At 43.3% G+C, this 10,390-nt stretch overlaps 1 protein-coding gene across 3 annotated transcripts in view; it reads left to right on the top strand.

The window, feature by feature from the left end:
- LOC109528704 (ERC protein 2-like) overlaps nucleotides 1-9,813 on the top strand; it is a 139,626-nt gene extending 129,813 nt beyond the window's left edge. For all 3 annotated transcript variants that reach the window (XM_019891631.1, XM_019891630.1, XM_019891629.1), the window contains one exon: nucleotides 9,543-9,813. The gene's annotated coding sequence lies outside the window, so the exon portion shown is untranslated. The remainder of the gene's footprint in view (nucleotides 1-9,542) is intronic.
- The last annotated feature ends 577 nt before the right edge of the window (nucleotides 9,814-10,390 follow it).

The following is a 10,390-nucleotide window of genomic DNA, read 5'->3' as shown; positions in this document are numbered from 1 at the left end:
ACACACACACACACACACACACACACACACACGCACACACGCACGAGTGTTTGATCTGATGTTCATGTTTCTTGAAGGATTGTGATTAAGCAAGCAATCATTAAAACCATGATCGAGTCATCAGTGTTGGTTTTCTCCCTCCAGAGTGGATCCAATTGGCACTGTTCAGAATTGGCACTTAACTGCTTGGCATTAGGTAGAGATCAGTAGCAGACCACCAAGCATCGTAAAAAGCTCTTTTCCCCAGTGTGTATCCAATGTGTCAAATGTCCTGGGGCTCCCTCTGACCCTGGGGGCAGCGAGCAGACCAAGCCAACAAGATGATTGGTTCTTCCTGAGACCGGACTTACCTTGCATTAAGCATCATGCCGCAGCTGCGCTCAAACAAACAGTCTCAGTCCACTTGACAGCAAGCTCTAACAATCTCCTTTGTAGCTGCTTGTCCATGACATGAAGTAAGATGTTATTCATCATGCATGAAAAGGCCAAATTAATAAAAGTGTGAGAAAAACGGTATTGTGAGCTGTTTTATTAGATACAGTAGAAATAGGCTCCTAGATCAAGAGTGTTCAGGCTTAATCGCACACACACACAAATTTCTCCCTCTGAAGGATTATGTTTATTTATTTATAAAATGTGAGACTATAGCACTGCGTCTGCAATGCAGTTTTCTAAGTTTTTGCACCAATTCGGAGTAAACGCACATCCACACGACTTGACTTCTCCAAGGTCTGCTTTCACATTTGGCACACGTTCCAAAAAGTGTCTTGCTGTATTGCAGATGAAGTTAACTAACCAGGCCTTTATTTACAATGTGTGTTATGCCAATCAGGCAGTGATTTGTAAAATGGAAAGTGTTTCATTGCCTCTATTATATTATAAGGGTATGTTCAGTCTTAAAACTCTATTAAAAAAGAAAAATAACAACAACAAAAATAACTTTGGGAAAAGGCGCTATTTCCCCAAACGAGTATGTTTAGATGGCAAATCAGTGAAGCAGGAGAACTTGAACTATGGGCAATAAAGAACAGATGGAGAAGTGGAAAGATGTGTGGGCTGGAGAGTGGGGACGAGGCTCCTCGGTTTAGAAGTGAGAGCTGAAGGGTCAGTGGCTTTGGTGCCATCTTGAAAAGAGAGGATGGAGCCACGGGGCTATTACCACATCCGGAAATGGCTAAGGGGTGCAGGAGAAAATGAGCAAGGTCGTATTTTGTGTGACACACACACACACACACACACACACACACACACACACACACACACAGTTGCTTTCGGAAACTTTCATGTTGAATGAAATGTGTGCATACAGTATACCTGAGAGGCGCATTTATCGTATGTGTCTCTCTGTTTTCTGTGATCATGCCACCGCATGCAGTTTTGCACTCTAAATTTTCAAAGTAAAATAAAAATGTACCACTGCCAATACCTCAACCCTCCCTCCCATACCCTGAGAAGAAAGCGCTTTGACTAGGCTTGCATCCACCAACTTTATTTTTTTAAGATGGGGGTGAGAGGCTGTTACCGTGTCAGTCAGCATGGCCTCTTATCAGACCATCAGACTACCGTCAGATTCTCTTTCCAGATGGAGGTGAAATAGGGCTCCAGAAGCCCAGACCCCCACAGACACTGAGAGAATGGGTGCCTCCCCTGATCCCCTACCTGATGGAGGTGCTTTAATGTGGGCTCGGGTTTCATTTTTTGTCCCCTCCGCCCACACCCCCATCAACCTGGCCTACACTGGTATCTTCATTCAGACATGTTCCAGGCCCAGAAACCTGGATGCTAACGTGCTATTGACAACAAGATGAGGCAAAAGAAGTGTCGAGCATTCTATAGGCTACCAAAAGAGTGACTTAGGCGTAGCGAATGAATCGGAGTTCTAAAAGGGCCAAAACCATGACAGGGAAGTGTTGATAGCGAAATATGTGATCCAGCACTTGGCACACAGCGGCTGAATCAGCAGATACTAACATACCTAAAAACTGTGTGTTCAAGACCTTCGTGAAACTAGCCTATAACACCACATGTAAAGTTTGTGGGAAATAATCTGTTTCGCTTATGCCTTGAAAATGTTGTTTATGCTGCTATGATTTTAGAGATATTACACAGTTAAATGTAATGACTGACAAACAGTAGCAGCACAACAATACTTTTTACGGCGCAAACAACGGCAGCGGCTAAATCAGCAAATGCCATCATGCCTAATAACTGTGTAAGTTATTGTAAAGTGTCCTTGGGTGTCTTGAAAGGCGCTTATAAATAAAATGTATTATTATTATTATTATTATTATTATTATTATTATTATAAGTCCTATGTGAAGATGCTATCTTCGATGGCATATTGACCAAACATTAAGGGGCATAACAAAACCAAATTATACATATTTGTAACCTTCCAAGCTTTTGAATGATGGCAAACACTCACCTGTCTAGTGAGTGGGAAACTTGACGAGATAATAGATAGATATCATGAAACGACAGATTCTGCCGGAGCATTCTCCCAATCTGCTGTTGTGATTGTTGGCAAAAAAAGCACTCCTGCCACTTGATAGATTAGTACCGCATGTACCTCATGACGTCCTTTTCATCAATACTGTATGAGAAGTGATTTCAATTGGATCAAATGTTGACAGATCAAAACTAGCTGTATCGCTGCTCTCCACTGTTGGTCCTGGGCGTGCTGGTGCTACTGTGCTGCCACGAGGCCGGACGAACAAATGCACGCGGTAATTGGTCCGGAGCTCTACAGGCAGGAAAAACTTTTTTTTTTAAAAAGCGGGACGCAGAGCATCAGGTCCAGTGTGTAATTCCTCTTATAATAGAAAGCTCCTGCCCATACGGGAGCCCCGAGACTGTGGCTCACCACTGAACATACCCGCCTGCTTTATTATAGTGAAGTGCAAAGACTGCCGTTCTCGATGACGTTGCACAGGGTCCCACTCTCTGACACCGCCACCGCAAAGAACAACTTCATGCCAACCACAGTGCCAGCTGACCATCTTGTCCAGCCACATTGCGTTTCTGCCTAGTGCCGCCAGCATACCACAGTCAAGGAAAGAAGCATGGCAACCACAGAGTGGTAAAAATTGTAGGAGTTTCCTTCAGATGTCAAAGCCCACTCTGTCGCTTCATGCATTACAATGTCTGGCTTCTCCGAACAGTCTTGTTTGCCATCCGGCTGTAGCCCAAAGGAGTACAAGTCCAGACTGCTTTACCCGCATTTTTGCCGAACACTTCCATGGACTACGGGAATCCCGTGGGACAAGGGAAACAAAAAAGCACCATTTTGAAGTATTGTGTAAATGTGGTTTTGTTTTGCTGGCTTTTATGTGTGTGTGTGTGTGTGTGTGTGTGTGTGTGTGTGTGTGTGTGTGTGTGTGTGTGTGTGTGTGTGTGGATGGGTTAGGGGAAAATGTAATAGTTGATTTGGCAGGTTACGCTGAGTTGTGCTGCTTTGTTGTCATGCTATGTAGACAAAGGATGCAGCTAATATCATTCCAAGCAGGCCCTGCACAAGATCAGGGTTTACTCTGCCGGCCCTTCTGAACTTCACTTCTTGGTGGAAATGTGGTTTTAATCTACAATCCCTGTGATTTGGAATGATCTAGCTGTATGACGGCCCACCATCATTTCTACTCAAATGTTCAATCACATGCTCGGACTTCCCCCGACCCCACTGTGATCAACCCTTGGACCTCCATTGCAAATTATTGAAATGCAAATTTCTCCTACTTTGTAAGTATGACACTGAAACTAAAACTATTTTAATTGTTCTAACTTCCAAGACACTACATCCTAACCTATGTGTATTCCAGTCACTGACCATCCAATTACAAAGCAAAAAAATTTACAAAAAAAAAAGAGATCAATTATATGCCATAATTTGTTAGGTTAAGGAAATCTGTTTTGTGTGTGCTTGCTTGAAATCACTACTTCCTAGTCTCAATTGCTATTATTACATCAACGCAAATATAAACCTAACACTTTTGATTTTGCTACCATTATTAATGAGTTGACCTCAGAGATCTAAGATTAGTGCTTTGTACACAAAAGCCCTACTTCAATCAAATACTGTTTCAATACCTTTGCAAATTTGTGTTTGTGAGCACTTCTCCTTTGCTGACTTATTCCATCCACCTCAGAGGCGTGACATGTCAACATGCTGATCAGACGGACAGCATGATAACTGCAGAGATGTGCCTCAGGCTGCCCACAGTACAAGGCCACTCTGAAATGTACAGTTATTTAATCGAGCGCAATGCCTCAGGGAGAAAAAAAACATAATTCCTTTCTCATAAGCAGTCTCCCAAGGTGTTTCGGAGAGTTTGGAGGCACACTTAATGGTGTCCGGCACTTTGGAAAGGTGTTCTCTTCCCCCGATTTTCTCTGTGCATGGAAGATGGCGGATAGCGGGTTATGCTTAGGTCAATGTTGAGAACCATGTTGGTGGTGGGATTATATGATGGGCAGGCAATTTTATGGACAACGAATACAGGTGCATTTTTCATTACACTTTATTGTGCAGAGATACCATGGGGAGATCCTGAGGCTCTTTGTTGTGCCCTTCATCCATGCCCATCGCATCACATTGCGCTACCTTGTAGGGGTCTGTACACAATTCCTTAAAACATCCCAGATTTGCCTGCCCGACATACTCGCCACACTGGCTCTGGATCGGCGTAAATGACGGGAGTGGAACAACATTCCAAAGGCCCAAATCAACAACCTGATCAACTCTATGTGGAGAAGATGGGTTGTGCTGCATGATGTAATTGGGCCTGGTTTTCTGACAATCTTGGAACCCATTATTACAGTAAAACCGCACATCGTAAAGTGGCTTTTTATTGTGGGCAACCTAAGCACACATATCCAATTATCCTACTGTCTAATCAGCATCTTGATCTACCATACCTGTGAAATGGATGGATTATCTCAGCAAAGGAGAATTGCTCACGAACACAGTTCAGGCACATTTGTGTATAATATTTGAGAGAAAAAAAATAGAGAAAAAAAGTCTAGATCTGTAAGTTCAGCTCAAAAAAAGTTGTTCCCTTTATACTTTTGTTGAGTGTACAATTCTGGTTTGGGAGTCTGAATGATCTAGGAAAGCAAAATAACGCTGTTCTTAGTCTGCAAGGTCGTTTGTTCTATTTAAAACACAGTCGGTGAAAAATATTGGAAAAGATATGGCACCTGTGTCTGTAAATGGAATTCAAGCAGTTTTCGTAATACTGTCACCTGATATCTGAGGTAATTTACATTGTTGATTGTGAAATGGATCCAATGTACAGTATACAGTAAGCAGCACAACCCCGCAGGCATTCATAGCCGCCGTCTTTGATTCTGCTTCAGCTGGTAGAGCTCCTGACATCTCTCTTTGGAACGTAAAGACCACCTCTTAAAATGCGCTCAGAACAACAGAATGGACGAGCAAAGGAATCCTGTGATTAGAAGCTTATAGGAGTGAATGAGAGATTAGACCGAGATGAACCTGTAAGAGAGAACTCAAGAGAGACGGAGTGGGGGAGGAGGAGAGAGGAATTTGGGAGTGAAGAGAGGGAATTCCATGCCCCTTTTCACACCTTTTATTGTTGTTGCACAAACCTGTATTTAAGACCTGTATGAACACTATACTCTTTATTTTCTGCCTCAGGACAGTTTCAGCAAAAAATGAGCATGTCTTGCGAACAGCACTTTTTCTGTCTTCCTGTCTGCTGCATACGCCTTCGCTGTGTGCGTGTGTGTGTGTGTGTGTGTGTGTGTGTGTGTGTGTGTGTGTGTGTGTGTGTGTGTGTGTGTGTGTGTGTGTGTGTGTGTGTGTGTGTGTGTTTTTAGCATGCACTCTTGGTTTGTCTGTATTTTGTCTCCAAGATTTGGACTGCATGATGCAAATACGTGCTCCGGGACGTTTATGTGTGTGTGTGTGAAAACTGTTTAAAACTGAAACCCCTCCATTAGGAACTGGTTTTGTGAATTCCACCTGTATCATGAGTTACCTTGGCACACCTTGGCTGCAAAGCTCCCCACCATTCCCCGTAGGGTTCCTTCGTCCCTCACAGGATTAGAGAGAGAAAATGGTAAAGGAGGAGATCGATCTCCGTGCATTGGGTGCTGACAGTTTTTTTTCTTTTACTAGTGTATGCAATTTTCTTTTTATATGCATCAAAGACTAAAGTTAACTTCTGTCATATATAAAATTATATATTACCTTTGGCATAATGGTGATCAAGGGTGGCCCGGTGATCGGGTGGTTAGCGCGTCGACCTCACAGTGCAGAGGTACCAGGTTCGATTCCAGCTCCAGCCTTCCTGTGTGGAGTTTGCATGTTCTCTCCGTGCCTGCGTGGGTTTTCACCGGGTACTTCGTTTTTTTCCCACATTCCAAAAACATGCTTGGCAGGCTGATTGAACACGCAAACTTGTCCTTAGGTGTGATTGTGAACGTGGATGGTTGTTCGTCTATGTGTGCCCTGCAATTGGCTAGCAACCAGTTTAGGGATTGGCTGGCAACCGGTTCAGGGTGTGCCCTGCCGACTGCCCGAAGACAGATGGGATAGGCTCCAGCAGGCCCCATGACCCTTGTGAGGATAAAGCGGATCAGAAAATGGATGGATGGATGGACAATGGTGATCCTCTTCTCCTCGAGGCGCTGTCGCCCCTCTTTCATGATGTCGTCTTAAAGCTGGTCTCTGCGCGCACCACCCAACAAAACAGGAGTGAACGAAATGTTTGTTGAAGAGATGACGTTGGAAGTGCATTCTGACGGTTGTCTTCATGGTAGCCACTGCCCAGCCTTTGAAAGCATTCACAGCCGTTGGCACGCAGGACTCGTCTGCATCTCACGGTCTGACATCTCTGAAGCTTACTCATGCTAGCTTTCCCCTTGCATGTTTGCTCAGATGAAGGAAATTATGTAATTAGCCTGTGAGTGCTTCATTTTTCAACTGCCACGCCCTCTCAACAGCACCAGCCATCCTAGAAATGCCACTTTCTGCCTTTACCCTTCTGTCTCTGTCCTCTTTTTTTGCCATCCGCACTTGCATTTCCTTCCTTGCTCTGTGGCAGCAGGAGATGGTTCCAATTTAGTCCGAGCCACATCCTCACTCACCGCCTTCATTAATAAGGGACATAATAGCGACTAAGTGGAAGAAAATGAGCACTTGTCATACAAGTCCATTTTTAATGATTAAACAGTCACTTTCTTGAACATCAAAAGAGGAATTTGAGGGTTGTATGAAGGGGGCAAAAGCAACATGTTGATGTTAAGGGTGTATTTCGGCCTGGCTATAGTTAGAAAAGCTGAATGTTGGGAGATGGATGCTGGGGTACATATGGGCAGCATTGGGCGGGGCGGGGGGAGGGGGGGGGGGATGGCGGGGGGCGCAAATCTGGCATTTTGCCCTCTAATTCCAGCCAGCCTGGAGGCCTGGAGCGCTAAGAAGGGCCTCACTGTTGCTCTCTGGATCAGCCAGGTATTGCTTACATAAAAAGCAAGTGAAAACAGCTGTAGGGATAATTAGCTTGATTCTCCATTACATGCCATGAGGGCCAATAACTAAAAAATTGACTTTTGTTTGGGTTAGAGCTACAACCCCATCTAGGAGGAAGTTGTAAAAGTCAGGAAGAAAAAAAGTAGGAAAATGAGAAATGAAAAAAAAGAATGATAATAGTAAACTCTTGAGGCTTTTGTTTCCAAGGAGATGCCCAATCTTCCAGGGAAGACACACTGTAGGCCTTATTTTTAAAATATGTTTTATGTTTCCGTGATAGCACAGACCAATTACCTTGATTTTATTTTTTTTTTTTTTACATTTAGCGTCTCATATTATTCATGGGCACCTGTGACATCATATAGATGATGTTTGCAAGAAAATAGAGAACATCTGTGTATAAAATTGGTGGCTTCTATAATTACAATGAAAAAAAATGTAATAAAATAATTTTTGAATAAATGGGGATATACCATCAATAAGCCTTTCCACAAAAAAAGTCTCCCAAATAAATCAATGGCAAAATTTATCAATTAAAAAAATATTTTAAAACGTGAAAAACAATAGAAAGGAAAAAAAAATGTTGGAAATCGGTGAGGTTGTGGGTGCCAAACAGCAATTATGCGGTGGTCAACTGTCCCAGTCTTTATTGAACACTTTCAGGGAGCGGGTGAGCCATGATTGGTCGTTACCTGAGCCCTGAGCAGCTGTCAGGTCATTTTCAGCAGACAGAAAATGGCAAAATGGCTGCCCCCTGAGATGGACAAACACGTGTGGATTTGGCTGCTTAACTTGTCTTCCACATATGCAATATGAATCATAATGCAGTGTTTAGACTAGTGAAGTTGCATAGAACATATTATTGTAAAGATAATCTGGGTTGATTTCACTTTTGATACAGTTTATTGCCATTTATTAAAGCATGAACGCACGCATGGCTGCACCGCACCACGTTTCGTCATTATGAATGTGGACGCTGACCTGAGTTTATGGAGGGAATGCATCTGCTGCGTGTGGTGCCAGAGAGGTGCTGACAGAGAAGAAAGAGGAGCGGTCTTTGCGCATATCAACAGGCAGGTTGTGCTCTCTATTATGGTCTGTCGGGGGCCATATTTATTGATTCTATGCTGCCACCCCAAATCATTAACTTAAGTGCAGACGACAGCGGAGAAACTTGAGTCACGAATTTAGACAAACTCACGTTAGGGTATATACATGCGCACACACACACACACACACACACACACACACACACACTCACACATTCACTTTGTTGCATAACAAATGATGGCACTTTAATTGCACTGCCTGTTTATTTACTCATGGCTATAACGAATGGTCACTCTTCAGCCAGTGAGCATGCACTGCAGAAGTGGACACATTCCATATGATCCGTTTTGAAAACCACCACGCTAAGCTCATCTGCTTTCTGTCAGGATCATTTGAATCATCATGATGATCACCTAATGTCGTGTTTGCATGGTCGACAGGACAGTATTTGTGTTGCTGGCCAGCGGCATTCAAATGTGTGTGACTCACAATAATAATGTGTAACACAAAACAGCCTGTGGGCTGAGGCAATGCAGTGCTCTCATCATGATAGACATACATCACCATTTTTTTAAACAATCCTCAGGAAAGTAGTGAGTTGTTTTTGACTGTTGTGCTGCCTGAATAACAGACACATTCCAAACTGAGTTTCCCCATCCCCCAGCCCTTCTTTGGTTTTTTTATTATGAGCACTTGATGTTTAGGCCGCTGCCTTAAGGAGCTCTGGAGGCTCGCCAGACATTTAGGAACAAAACGGTAGAGAAATGGAAAACCTGATAGGAGACGCTGAGCTTTTATTTGTCCACTACCAAGCAGTGTTTTTGTAACATTTCAAGTGATGACAAATTACCTTTAAAACGACAGGCTAGATGATGTATCTTTATATGAATGTGGATTTTAGCACTCCATCTTCTTTTGTTGTTGTTGTTGGGTGTTTTGTTTTTTTAAATCTTGGTATTTGACCTCTCACACAAATATGTTTTCATCCTGTTTCTGTCAACAGCTGCTTGCACCGCCAGATCTCGGGAGGTCCAGGTGCTTCAGTGCTGCTTTCGGATTACCACAACTCTGCTTGGATTTTGGAGCTGATCAGCGCAATTAAAATAACCGATCACCGATCAGAAGATGGAACGGTCTATTAAATGTACTTATTGATTTACTGTAAAGTCGACGATTGGGACTGGACCTGCCCACGAAAAGCCTCCGCTTGTGTTTAACTGACGACCATTGAAATACCTTAGGAATAAATAATAACAATTAACTCCTAAAAAAAAGTCCCCAAAACACAGAGAAACATTCAGTACACTAAAAATAGGGGGGAGGCTGGGGGGTGGTGCTGATGCAGGGGGTGACCTGAAATCCCCCCACTGCCCCAAAAAAGTGAAAAAAAAAATGAAAAAAGAAAAATGACTGTGCATGCTGACAGCACAGAAGTCCCTTGAGTCAACGAGATTGTTTTTGCTCTAATGTTTGATTTTCCTGATCCAACCAATGACGTCACTCATTGATCAGCCAATTACGACATTACAACCGATCACCTATTTTACATAAAATGCAAAGTATTTGACATTCTGATGCAACCAGTCAGATCTATGTCAAGTCTAATTCCTGCCAGACGGGCATGCATTTCAGGAGCCACAACTTCTGATAAGCTCCAAATGTTGTCTTCTTCTTTGCTGACGAATGCCATGACCTGAACGTTGGAGGGCAGTTAGGAGTGTTGGGCCCGCTTTAATGTGGCGCCCCTGCCTTTATGTCTCTTAATGTTTGCTGGGGGTGGGGGACTGTGGGCAGGGTAAAATGTTCAGTTTTGAGTTCTGGCTCTCAATCAACACAAAATTAAGCCACTAC

Source organism: Hippocampus comes, unplaced genomic scaffold, assembly GCF_001891065.2.
Source record: "Hippocampus comes isolate QL1 unplaced genomic scaffold, H_comes_QL1_v1.1 scaffold174, whole genome shotgun sequence".
Lineage (NCBI taxonomy): Eukaryota > Metazoa > Chordata > Actinopteri > Syngnathiformes > Syngnathidae > Hippocampus > Hippocampus comes.
Note: the sequence above shows the minus strand (reverse complement) of the source record. Positions and strands in the feature narration are given on the sequence as shown.